The following is a 14374-nucleotide window of genomic DNA, read 5'->3' on the forward strand; positions in this document are numbered from 1 at the left end:
ATCTCTTAAAAAAACCCTTACTTGTATATAAATGTGCTAATGTATTTTGATAACCTAAAAATACATGGAAATTATACTCTATCTTTCAATATAAAACCTTACTTGTATTAAACTGCACTAGCACTTTTTCAAACCTATAAATACATAGAAATTATACTATATCTCTTAAAAAAGCCCTTACGTGTATATAAATGTACTAATGTATTTTGATAACCTAAAAATACATAGAAATTATACTCTATCTCTTAAAAAAACCCTTACTTGTATTTAAATGCGCTAGCGTATTTTGTAAACCTATAAATACATAGAAATTATACTCTATCTTTCAATATATAACCTTACTTGTATTAAACTGCGCTAGCGTTATTTTAAAACCTAAAAATACATAGAAATTATACTCTATCTTACAATATATAACCTTACTTGTATTAAACTGCGCTAGCGTATTTTGTAAACCTAAAAAAATGCATAGAAATTATACTCTATCTCTTAAAAAACCCTTATTTGTAATAAAATGAGCTAGCGTATTTTAAAAATAATAAACACATGTAATTTAACTTTATTTCAGAAATTTTCTTCTCTATTTTATCTATTTTTAATTAATTGACACGATATATGCGAAATTTTTATCTTTATTTATGATTACATTTTTCACATATAAACAAGGTAATTTATAAATACAATATATACGTTAAAGACCTATAGAATATAATCTAGTAATTTGCAGTGTTTAAAATTATCAACTTAATCTCAATTTATGGCGGTTCTATGGATATATCTGGATTTATATTTATGTATTTATCAGTAAATTAAAGTTATCATATGAAATATAACTAATCTATATAACGTATTTGAAGTTTTTTATGGTAATTGGGAAATGAAATAAAAAAATATGACTATAAAATCGTTAAGTTATGATCATTAGGCTAATATTGATACTTTATCATAATTTCGTGGTTCAAAAAACCTTTAATAATCTTTGAATATCTTTAATTTTGCACTGGTCTCTAAATTAATAAAAAAGTTCTAAAAACAAACTTAATTGTTGTAATATTTATTTTTTCGATCCATAAAAAACCTTTAAATTAATAGATCCGATCTTTTTACCATTAAAACTGTTCTATAATGTGCTATTTATTATTTTTAATGCAAAATAGTTGTATTTAACACCATTCTATTTTAGTATTTTGGTCTTTTTTTTTATTTATAATTACAGTTTATTAATTATTTTTTATTAAGAATATGAATTTATATTCAAAAACTTATATTTTTCGCCGTTTTTTATAATCACGAAATATTGTTCTGTGACTTTTTAATTTATATAAATATTTTTGTGTGCAAGTATTTGAAGCGGTTTGATCTTTTATAGGTTGTAAAAATGAATAAAGAATGAAAATATTTTATTTCCTTGGAATTACATCAATCGAAAATATATATTCTTGATGTTGGAAAGTAATTCGAATATTTCAACTTATCTTTTTAAAACAAGAATAATATTTTTTAAAACAATATGGTTGTACTTGGCAGTATTTATGTTTAGTTCATGTCATAAAATATAATTTTTTTTTAAAAATATCTATGTTTTTATCGAATAACACAAAGTTGAAAATATTATGATTTATAATTATTCAAATTATTAAAATAATTTTTCTAAAAAATTTAGCTTTTACAAATTTAATATAAAATAATCAAAAAAAATTGGTTTTCTTATCTTTTTATGAAAATAAACTCAGTTGAAACATAATATTGTTAAAAATAAACATTAATGATATTATAAAACTGTTCGGAAAAGTAAACTGCTGGAAGTATTGTTGTTTTATTTCTTAATATTGATTAGTTTTAAAAAACATATTATAGAATAATGGATAGTTATTTATAATTAACACGAGATAGAAGTATATAATTAAATTAGAGTTTATGTCGGCATTATATATTAGGTAATTTTTGAAATAAGTATCTCTAGAGATAGAGTAGATGGAATTTTTAAAATATGAAAATATTGTGAATAAATTTTGTATATTTAATTTCTGAAAAAATGGTAAAATTTTGGCATAGCCTTCGGCACATTTACTACCAAATCAAAAATTACTTTTCGATTTCCAATCACCTGCACGCCTCTTATCTTCCACCAAAGCTACATCCATTATATTATTTCTTATCAATTATCCTGGCGAGAGGACTTTAATCTCTCGCCAATGCCATCTTCAGAGCAGCAGAAATATAAGTTTATGGGATTTCTCCCCTATCGTATTACCTCGACAGGATTTATTTTCTTTTTTTTGACGAGAGTCTTTCCCACTCTCGTCGATATATCATGTCAAGATAGGAATTAAAAAGATTCTAATAAACATTAAAGAACTTTAATCGCATAAAAATAGACTAATTACCGCAATATTAAAAACAGATAAATATAGAATTCTAATTGTATAAAGCTTATAGTGATAGAAAAAATTATATAAGATTTTGGCGTTAAATTATATATAAAGTATCATCAGCTAATTGTAATATTAAAATAAAAAGCTGCAGCAATTATAAACAAAAATTTACTGACTTATTATTCTAAAAAATATATTTAAAGAAACTAAACATATAATAATCTTTTTTATATATTTAGAGGGAAAAGAATCAAAAATATTATAAAAATAATATCAATGTAGAATTTCAAAGATATTTTCGACTTTTTTAATATATTTCTTAAATTTTAAATCTAAAAAGATATGTTTCAATGGCTTATATAAAAAAATACTAAAATCTGAATCGGTATGTGCAATCGTTTAAGATATACATTTTAAAAACTGGTTTTATTTATAGATTGACTTATAAGAACTTCGTATCACATAAAATGAAGATCAAGTAAAGTAATATTATAATTATCTTGGTATTCACGTATTAAAAGCAATAGAGTATGTAAAAGTTTTCTGAATCCTGTTTTATGCATACGAAAAACATTATAAGCATATTAAAGCACCATAAAATGCTATATATAATTTAATTGGTAACATAAGCTTAGTTTTCTATTATTATTAATTTTTATTTTGTTTTGTAGTCGCATCTAAAAAAACTTAAACATACTATATTGGCTATATATCAATGACTATTATGTCATTTTATCTTTAATGACTTCAAAGCTCATCAAGGTGCAATTTTCACACATAATAAAAATGATTTTTAAAAAATAAGATCAATGAAATTATTTTACGGCTGATAATGCAAAAAAAGCCTATTATAAGCTATATATGCTCACAATATGTGATTGAGCAAATAATTTTATATAGTTTATGTGATTTCATATATTAGAATCATAATATCAATATACAATTGCCAATCCATGTTTAATAAAAAAACAAAAAAAAATTCTGGAAATCTGGAAATTTTCGATCTTAACGATATTTTGATAATAAAATATCTTATAGATATCATTTCTTCTTTAAGAAAAAATTTATCTTCTTTTATATATTGTAAATTAGTTTTAAATATATTTATTGAATTTTTTAGCGGATTTAAACATGCTTATTCTATAAATAACTTATAGTTCATTGTTGAATTTTATATGAAGAATAATGTGGTTTTTTTATGGAAAAATATCATAATAACTAATTTATTTCAGTTTCTAACTCATCTTTTAAAACAAAAAGAATTATAAATGTTTAAATTAGAATATATGAGTTATAAACTGAATAAAAACAAATAGTACAAAAAATACAAAAAAAACCACAAAAAAAATAATGATAAGTCGAAACCATGTTTTAAAAATTTCTTATATTCATTCTCTTCAAATGTTTTTCTATATTAATTCATTTTAAATATCTAAAAATAACATGACTATCTGTAAATATTTTATAAGTACCGAAATTTGAAGGTCAAATATGTTAGTTATATGTTTATTACATCTTCAAAACTCTTTTCGAGCCAAAAATTTATGTTTTACATGAAAAATACAAACACTCATGACTCTATAAAAAAATTATTTGCCGTAGGAACCTTGTAAGTTAATTATTATGCTAAGTATATTTTCGTTGACGAAAAATAAAAAATTACTAGCTTAAATCATTACAAAATTTTTTTCACTAAATTAAATCTAAATACAAATTAAATTTTACTTACTCGATATATATTATCTAAAAAAACATCAATATAAATTTATTTTTGCCACATTCTATCGATTTTTAGTTGTTTAATATGCAAATACAGAATTTTCACATGATTTATTAAAGTGAAAACAAAATATTTGTGTAAAAACGTAGTAAATCTAGCATCTTGAGAATTTAAAAATAAAAAAAATGACACGAGAAGAAGGAGGCAAATAAAGTCGAAAAAAAAGTATACAAAACTTCTAAAATTGAAAGTTAAACTTACTAAATCAAATAATGCAATAGAAAATTTAATTTGGATATTAACGTAAGGAAAAAAATAAATATTGACTATGATTTGAAGAAAAAACAGTCCATTTAATAAGTCCAATATTTTGCATATAAAAAAATGTCATTTTAGTTAACTAAAATAAGCAAACTTATGTTATTTAATATAATGATATAAAAAAATTTAGTCTAATTACAGAATAGATGGGAAAGACTTGTTTCATAATATTAATAAGTTTGCATATAAATATTAAGAATAAAAGTTATAATATTTGGTAGCTCAAAAATTTAATGGGGCAAAAAAGAAAAAAATATATAGTTATATGGCGAAATAAAAATACATAAACTAAAAAAAAGCTGACTTATAAATAAAAAAAAATATAAGGCTCAGAAATGGAATAAACTCATATTAGTAATACTAAAAAGTGTAATCTATATATTTTACTCAACCTCATCTTTTATATGAATCTATAAGTTTTCAATCTATTCCAAATTCTTTTTAGGTGTTAATAATGCCTGGTTTCTTTTTAATTTAGTTCTATTGTTCACGAAAATTTTTTAAATAGTTGAGTTAAAATACTGTAAAATTGGCATTTTTACTATAAATATAAAACCAATATCCCATTTATATATTATTTATAGAAAATTCGGATATATTCAATATAAAACAGATATAATATTATTTGTGGGTTTTAAAACAATATTTTTCTCAAATATGGATAATCCAATCTAAAAACTCGGCACTATTCATATAAAAAATGTTTGATTTGATCATTAAATCAAGAAATATTACTAAAATTAGGCATTTAATATGGTAAGACACATTAATTAGTTTCAGAAAATCAAATTATTTAACGAAAATCATAATCCCAAGTTTAATAATTATCGAATAGTATAATTATTATCTTGATTTTATATTTTTAAAAGGTTTTTCTTGTTGGAAATGTCAATATTGAAAGATAGGATGATATTTCAATATTTAATTTAAAAAAAGAACGGCTTCTAAATAAGAATAAAACTTTATACATTACCAAAATAATTAGATTCTATGATTTTAATCATTTGACAACGCTTAATAAACATTTCTTTATTATACAGATTCTATAGTACAATAAATTACCTTTTTTTCTGTAAAATAAAATATATAATGTGATAAATACACAAAAAATAAAATACTTAGTCACATATATTGTCATAGATTTATTGTGTTAATTGGCCTTATAGATTAATAAAAGATAAAAATCAAATTTATTTTTCTAAATACATGGAATATTTACAAACCTGCATATAAATAAAGCATTTCTTAATTTAGACAAATATAATAAAAATAAAACAGTGTAATTATATTTTCTAATAATTATAGGATAAATGTTATAGAATTGTATTATTATACAAAGAAAGGACCATGATATTGTTTTTTACTTACGTTATTTTAATTGTTTTTCGTTGGCATTCAAAATTAAAGTATGCTAAAAAAAATAAAATTTATTAAAAAAAAGACTGTGCTTGGTAAATCTTGCTACAAGGAATATATAATATATTTTATAAACTAAAACTCTGTCAAAAAACGGCGATTTATTTATAATGTGATTCTAAATGTAGATTATATTTTCTTAATACGACTATTTATTATACAGTTTAAACACAAAAAATTATAAAGTTATTTTAAAAGTCGTTTTAACAACATGGAATAATTATATCTGGCTCTTTAGAATTATAATACAAACTATATGGTCTAAAGATTGATTTTGATGTCAATAATCTCGAAATTTTAGTTATCAACATTTTCTAAGGAAGATTTGACAAAAAACGATTTAAAATTTGCTATATGATAAATAAAGTCACAAAACATAAAAAAATAGGCACTTAAATGCACAAAAGCAAAGGCATTACGAAATAGAGTTCTAAAAATACATAATTTATTGTAATATTTTAAAAATAGCATCACATGATGAGTATTATAATTATTATAGAAACATTAAAAAATGTTAACTAATTTCTAGGTTTTATTTATTTTCAAAATAACAATTAAAATATAATAAATAATCATGTATTTTAAATTCAAAGACGAAATTTATTCTTATTCACGAAAAAAATGATTGTGATTTAAACAAGTTTAATCACGTTAATAAGATATGTTAAATTATCCTATATACAGCTAACTTTATAAATTACGTAAATTCAAGGTATTTCTAAATCGAAAATACATATGTGAAATGTATCTAAAAGATTCCAGATATATAATTATTGTGGATTAAAACTGTATATTGAATTATCTTATTATTTGATCTTAATATTCTTTCTCACATTGATAACTTTTATAGATTTGAAATAGATACTTATCCAATAAATCGTTTGATATGTCACTAATAACAATTAAAAAACATAAATTTGAAACAATATATAATTTTGTTTATTTTTCTATGAAGTTAATCGTAAATTCGTACTTTTTCTTACTATTTTTTTAGCAAAAACGAAAACAATGTTTGAATAATATTTTGCGACATAGATCTAACATCGATAAGTTGATATAAAAACCCCTCAATTTACTTTTTTATAAAAAAATATACAAAATAAGTTATTATTATATCTTATAATTAAGCGAATAAAAATAGATGCAAAAAAAAATTTTATTTGTATATTTATAAACGGATAGAACAAAATATAATTTATTTTCAATTTTTCTTAGTCTTTTAGGATATTTATGGTATTCTACTTAGAAAAAAATTCAATAATTGGTTTTTTTAAACCAAAAATAATTTATTGTATATATATTCAAACGAATTGCACATAAATTTTTTTTACTCTTATTAATTTAAAAGAATAATTAAAAGTATTTAACAATATTTAATATTATTCGAAGCAGAAAATTCGAATTTAAACCACAAAAACAAAAAATGTATATAATGTTTGAAACTTAACTTTGAAGCTCACAAATCATCAAAAAATGTTATATTTTCTAAACTGAGGCCATTTAATATTGGATGAATCCTTTAAGATTATATGCAATTATAAGTAGAATCTTGGTTTTTTGAAACTCATATTCATAAGAATATTTTGAAACTGTGCAAATCAAAATATTAGACTGGATTTCTTGCTAATATCCATATTAAAATTCAATTTTATTTTCATATGCAGTTACAGAAAAACCAAGCTTTATTGAGTTATATTAGCATATGAAAACATGTCAAATTAGACTTAAATGATTTCATTTGTAATAAGTTGACATTTTTTTATAAACAAAAGTTCAATAAAGGGGGAAAAAAATACCATCTAGGGTAGGCCTAGGGCTTAGGGTTTAGAAGGGACACTTTTCAAGGGACACTTTTTTTATTAGTACAATTTCAAGGGACACTTTTTTTATTAGTACAATTTCAAGGGACACTTTTTTTATTAGCGTCAATTTCAAGGGACACTTTTTTTATTAGCGTCAATTTCAAGGGACACTTTTTTTATTAGGGACACTAATAGTCGCGTGCACAATTGTATCCCTTGTACCATGCTATATATTCTTGAAATTATCATTTTACCTGGTATTTCTATAATAAGAAATATTTTATACTAATATCAGGTATATATTACCATCTGACTAAAATATTTTCATTTCCCAGTAATTATATACAAAATATATTTTTTCTAGATTTTTTTATGAGTACCAGTATACATTTTTTATTTTTATTTTTTATTTTTTTATATTTCTATTTTCCTAAAAGGGAAAAATAAAGATAATTGTTTTTTAGTACTATATTTTCAAGGAAGTTCACATAAAGGGGGAAAAAAATAAAGGGGGAAAAAAATACCATCTAGGGTAGGCCTAGGGCTTAGGGTTTAGGGGGGACATTCCAAAGGGGACATTCCAAAGGGGACATTTCCAAAGGGGACATTCCAAAGGGGACATCCAAAGGGGACATTTTCAAAGGGGACATCCAAAGGGGACACTAATAGTCGCATGCGATATTGTAATCCTTGTACCATGCTATATATTCATGAAATTATCATTTTACCTGGTATTTCTATAATAAGAAATATTTTATACTAATATCAGGTATATATTACCATCTGACTAAAATATTTTCATTTCCCAGTAATTATATACAAAATATATTTTTTCTAGATTTTTTTATGAGTACCAGTATACATTTTTTATTTTTTTTTTTATTTTTTTATATTTCTATTTTCCTAAAAGGGAAAAATCAAGATAATTGTTTTTTAGTACTATATTTTCAAGGAAGTTCACATAAAGGGGGAAAAAAATACCATCTAGGGTAGGCCTAGGGCTTAGGGTTTAGGGGGGACATTCCAAAGGGGACATTCCAAAGGGGACATTTCCAAAGGGGACATTCCAAAGGGGACATCCAAAGGGGACATTTTCAAAGGGGACATCCAAAGGGGACACTAATAGTCGCATGCGATATTGTAATCCTTGTACCATGCTATATATTCATGAAATTATCATTTTACCTGGTATTTCTATAATAAGAAATATTTTATACTAATATCAGGTATATATTACCATCTGACTAAAATATTTTCATTTCCCAGTAATAAAGGGGGAAAAAAATAAAGGGACAAAAAAAGACAAATTAGGGTTGGGTGAGGGCTTAGGGTTTAGGGTTTAGGGTAAAAGTCATAATGGCAATTTTTATCGCATGCACTTTTGTCATAATGGCAATTTTTATCGCATGCACTTTTGTCATAATGGCAATTCTCATAATGGCAAATGTCATAATGGCAATTTTTATCGCATGCACTTTTGTCATAATGGCAATTCTCATAATGGCAAATGTCATAATGGCAATTTTTATCGCATGCACTTTTGTCATAATGGCAATTCTCATAATGGCAAATGTCATAATGGCAATTTTTATCGCATGCACTTTTGTCATAATGGCAATTCTCATAATGGCAAATGTCATAATGGCAATTTTTATCGCATGCACTTTTGTCATAATGGCAATTCTCATAATGGCAATTGTCATAATGGCAGTTTTTCTCGCATGCACTTTTGTCATAATGGCAATTCTCATAATGGCAAATGTCATAATGGCAATTTTTATCGCATGCACTTTTGTCATAATGGCAATTCTCATAATGGCAATTGTCATAATGGCAGTTTTTCTCGCATGCACTTTTGTCATAATGGCAATTCTCATAATGGCAAATGTCATAATGGCAATTTTCATAATGGCAATTTTTATCGCATGCACTTTTGTCATAATGGCAATTCTCATAATGGCAATTCTCATAATGGCAATTTTCATAATGGCAATTTTTCTCGCATGCACTTTCGTCATAATGGCATTCTCATAATGGCAAATGTCATACTGGCAACTTTCATACTGGCAATTTTTTTAGCATGCACGGAAGGTTATACACGTCAGCGCAATATAATCACTGATGAACTTAGTAATCCTGATGAATTAATCCTATACCTTAATATACGATAAAAAAGAGGGAAATTTTGAGACTCGATTGGTGTTTGTTAGGCTGGCATCCGTAAATGGTAGTTTTGAAATCACTTTTAGAGAAAAAAGTGACTGTAGTATATTTATGAAATGTGTAATATAAGCTTCTTGAGCAAATCGATAGATATAATACTCTTGTATCTCTATAAGTATAAGAAACTAGATGCTGTGGTAAATTGTGACTCTAGTAATAGATGACACACGTTTTCTGTTTTTGACTAAATAAATTTACTATCTCTACGATTATTGGGTTTCTTTTTAACACTTAACTTTGTATTTCTGATGTATTGAGCTATTTTTTTAATTTGACTCCAGTGTTCGATCACTCTTTTCTTTTTTACCTTTGACTATCTTAAAATAAATGCCTCTCATGACTCTAGTAAAATTAGAAATTAAAAATATGTATCGATTTAGCATAGATATAATGTTATGAATTCAAGTTTATTTCGTCGAAAAAAAAATTATTGTAAAGGATGATAATGTAATATCTAACATTCGCTTGTAATAAAAATCGTTTTTTTCTATATAAAAGTAGACTTTCATTATTAAAAAATGTGAATAAAAAAATTGCTCTAGAAACATTCATTTATTTATATTATAAACAAGACAAGAACCTAGCTCATTTAGAAAATTTAATAGCTTTAAATAAATTCTCACGATTAATGTATAAAAGGTGGAAAAAATTATACGTTAAAATACAAGAAAATAAAAATACATCGAATATATAATGTTTATGATCATCATATATAAAAATTGTTTTTCAATATTACTATTCTAAATACTATTTATTTTATGGTCAATAATAAATATTTAAAAACTGTAATTTATATTTTAATAGAAATTGATAACTAAAGTATTTAAACGTAAATTTAATTCACCTATTTCCCCATTGAATATAAAAATTATAGCCAGAAAAGACACAGCAATAATATATAATATATAAACTGGGCTGAATTATCCTCTAAATATTTCCATTAGGATCAATTCAAATCTAATAAAATATAATGATTTTATTTTTTGATTATCATTTTATCCCAATAAATTACAGATGTTGCATTTAATTTACTTATTTTTTCTACATATTTATTATATTCATAAACATCAAAAACACTTTAATCTATAATTTTTAGTTTATATACATATGCTTGGACACTTTTCTTCGATACAAACCAAAATATTTTTGAATTATCTTTTTTTTTTAATTTTTAGTCACAAATGTATGTCTTAATACACACAATAATTCAAACAGAAATATGTACATGTTTGTGTTTCGAAACATACGTAAAAGATATAATAGATGGAAATTAAACATAATATTGATTTTCTGTTATTATAGATAAATATATTCAATTAACGGCGAATTAAATTTATAAATCTTTTTTTTAAAATTTTATAAAACTAACATCTATTAATTCCTACAAAAAAACTTATAAAATTTTTTTTATTTTATAAAAAAATAAACAGTTTTCCGAATCTAGTAAAATGACGATACTTCGTATGAAAACTTTTACTGAAATCTACAAACATTATATAATATTTACAATTAGAAAACAATCAGTTAAAAGTAATATTTGTAACAAACAAAAATAAAATATTGAATTATAATTTTTTAGAAGCCAAACTTATTATCTATGAATTAAATCTTTTAGGAATTGTGAATTTTAGCAAAAATTCTTAATAAATACTTTAGAAATGCTATATATGCATTTAATAATAATTTAGAAACAAATACAATACAAATAAAAAATGAACCAGCAAATATTTATTAAATTATTAGGAAGTGATTTAGATATATATGAAAATGGGATAATAATCAGATAAATAAATATAGTAAGAAGTAAATTTACAAGAAACATAGAATATATTATGATAAAATTATTAGGAGAAAAAAAATATACAGGTTAAATTTCACTTTATTATATATTTCCGAAAAAAAGCTCAGAAAAAAAAATGCAAGGCCTTCGGCGTAACTTTTGAAAAACCAAAATTCTTTTTCTTCTCTTGGCCGCAGCCGAACTCCATTCCCTCCACCAAGACTTCTCATTCATTTTTTAAATTTTCTCCTGGCGAGAGGACCTTAATCTCCCGCCAATGCCATCCTCCAAGCAGCAGAAAAGTTGTTATGGGTGTATTAACCCCATCGATAACAATCAGCGGAATGATTGTCCGATTTCTTCTCGGTATTCTGCATCCCGAGAAGATTCATGTCAGGGCGGGATTTTAATAAACATATACCAGATTAAAAAAGCAATAAGCAAGAAAAATAGACAAAAACGAATATTATTTAAATATAAAAACAAATAAGCAGAATATTTTGTATTTATTATAATAGATACTCAATTTATAATTTTATCATTATATATAATTTAACAAAGAAAATGAACTATAAATAGGGATATCTAATATAAATTAAAAAGAATTTAGCTCTAAAATATATGTATTATAAAGAGTCAGAAATCTATTAATATAAACTATAAAAACACACATAAATATAATGTTCCTGTCAAATTCTTAAATATTTAATAAATAAGCAAAATTCAAAATGTAAAAAACCACTGTAATATTTAAAATGACATTCTTAAATTATTTTCCAGTCTATGATTTTAAATCAGTATATCCATTTTATTGAAATAAGCATTATAATTTTACATTTAATATTGCATCGTTTAAAGTAATTATTGACTTTTTAAATTAAATATAGCACAATGATTCTCAAAATTAAAGAAATAATTTATCTAATATTCCAATGATCACTTTTTTCAGAAATAAAAAAACATTATACTAAATGAAGTTCTTCAATAATTCAAATGATATAAACAAACGAAGCTAAATTATCTGCAAATCAAAGCTCTTAAAAAAATGTGATGAAATATATGATACAAAAAGCTTGATCAACCGACTCTAGATATCTCTATCAAGAGCATAATTAAGTAACTCTATATATACAAAATCAAAAAGGTACTTCTCCAGGAAGTAAGAGCTTATAGTAAGAAAAAACGAATTAAATTAAAGATTAAGAGCTACAAAAACAAAAAAAAAGTGATTCCAGAGCTAGAAGATATTTAGTAATAAATTGCTTCAAAAATAAAAGTAAAATAAAATATTTAAATCTTAAGAATATAATACATCTATATTTAGTAAAATTATCTTATTCATTAGCAATATTAGTTCGTAAAATACATTTCAATTCTATAAAAAAATCAAATTTTTTAAAAACTAAGATAAATAAACAAACATAATGATTTATATTATTATTAATCATTTTTTACAGATATTATTCCTTGTCCATGTCCAAAACAACATTTTTTTTAAGATTAGATGTTTGAAATATATAAAACAAAATATTTTTATATTTTATTACATAAAACTACAAATAATATTTCTATTAAATTCAGTTATAAAGGGCCAAAAAAATACCAATGCGGGTTGGGACTAGGGGCTTAGGGTTCGTTAACCATATTCGTTGATTAAACTACGGGAATACTCATATATAATTGGCCTACTAGGGGTAAAAATAAAACTACGGGAATACTCGAATCTGATTGATCTACTATGGCCAGGCAAAAGAAAACTACGGTAATACTCGAATCTGATTGATCTACTATGGCCAGGCAAAAGAAAACTACGGGAATACTCGAATCTGATTGATCTACTATGGCCAGGCAAAGAAAACTACGGGAATACTCGAATCTGATTGATCTACTGAGGCCAGGCTGCAAAAACTAGTTAATTCAGTTATTCTATTGGCTTACTCGAGGTATACTTGGGTTTTTTGACCTACTTGGGGTAGGCTGGATAAACTATACTTTGTTTATTCTAATCCTATAGTTATATGCCATATATAGTATATCTTATGTGCATTGGCTACCTTAGATTTGATGCTATTTAAGGTATTATGTAGACCTTAAATTCAAGTTTCTGGTTAATGTAGTCTGTTTCGCTGAAGCTTTAAAAACCTCAAAACGATTTTTTAAGTTTGATAATATGTTTTTTATTGCTCGTATAAATAAATTGCACCAAATTATAACTTTTAAAGATAATTCTAAAGAAAAATCTTATATTTCAGGTTTTAAACATTGTTATATAAACTAGCATGTATATATTTTCTAAATATAGATATAGATTGTATAAATCTGTTATTACTTTATTTACGCGTTTATAAATCAGCTGGCGTATTTCTAAAACCTTAAAATACATAAAAATTATACTCTATCTCCCATAGAAACCTATACTTGCATTAAACTGCGCTAGCACTTTTTGTAGACCTTAAAATACATAAAAATGCTACTCTATCTCTTAAAAAAACCCTAACCCATCTAAACTGTGCTAGCGTATTCTACAAACCTTAAAATACATAAAAATGCTACTCTATCTCTTAAAAAAACCTTTAGTTGCATTAAACTGCGCTAGCACTTTTTGTAGACCTTAAAATACAGATAAATTATACTCTATCTTTACAAAAAAACCTTACTTGTATTAAACTGCGCCAGCACTTTTTTTAAACCTATAAATACATAAAAATGCTACTCTAGCTTTTAAGAAAACCCTTAC

The sequence above is a fragment of the Rhyacophila brunnea genome, unplaced genomic scaffold (genome assembly GCF_057557595.1).
Source record: "Rhyacophila brunnea isolate RB1 unplaced genomic scaffold, BYU_Rbru_1.0 scaffold_87, whole genome shotgun sequence".
NCBI lineage: Eukaryota > Metazoa > Arthropoda > Insecta > Trichoptera > Rhyacophilidae > Rhyacophila > Rhyacophila brunnea.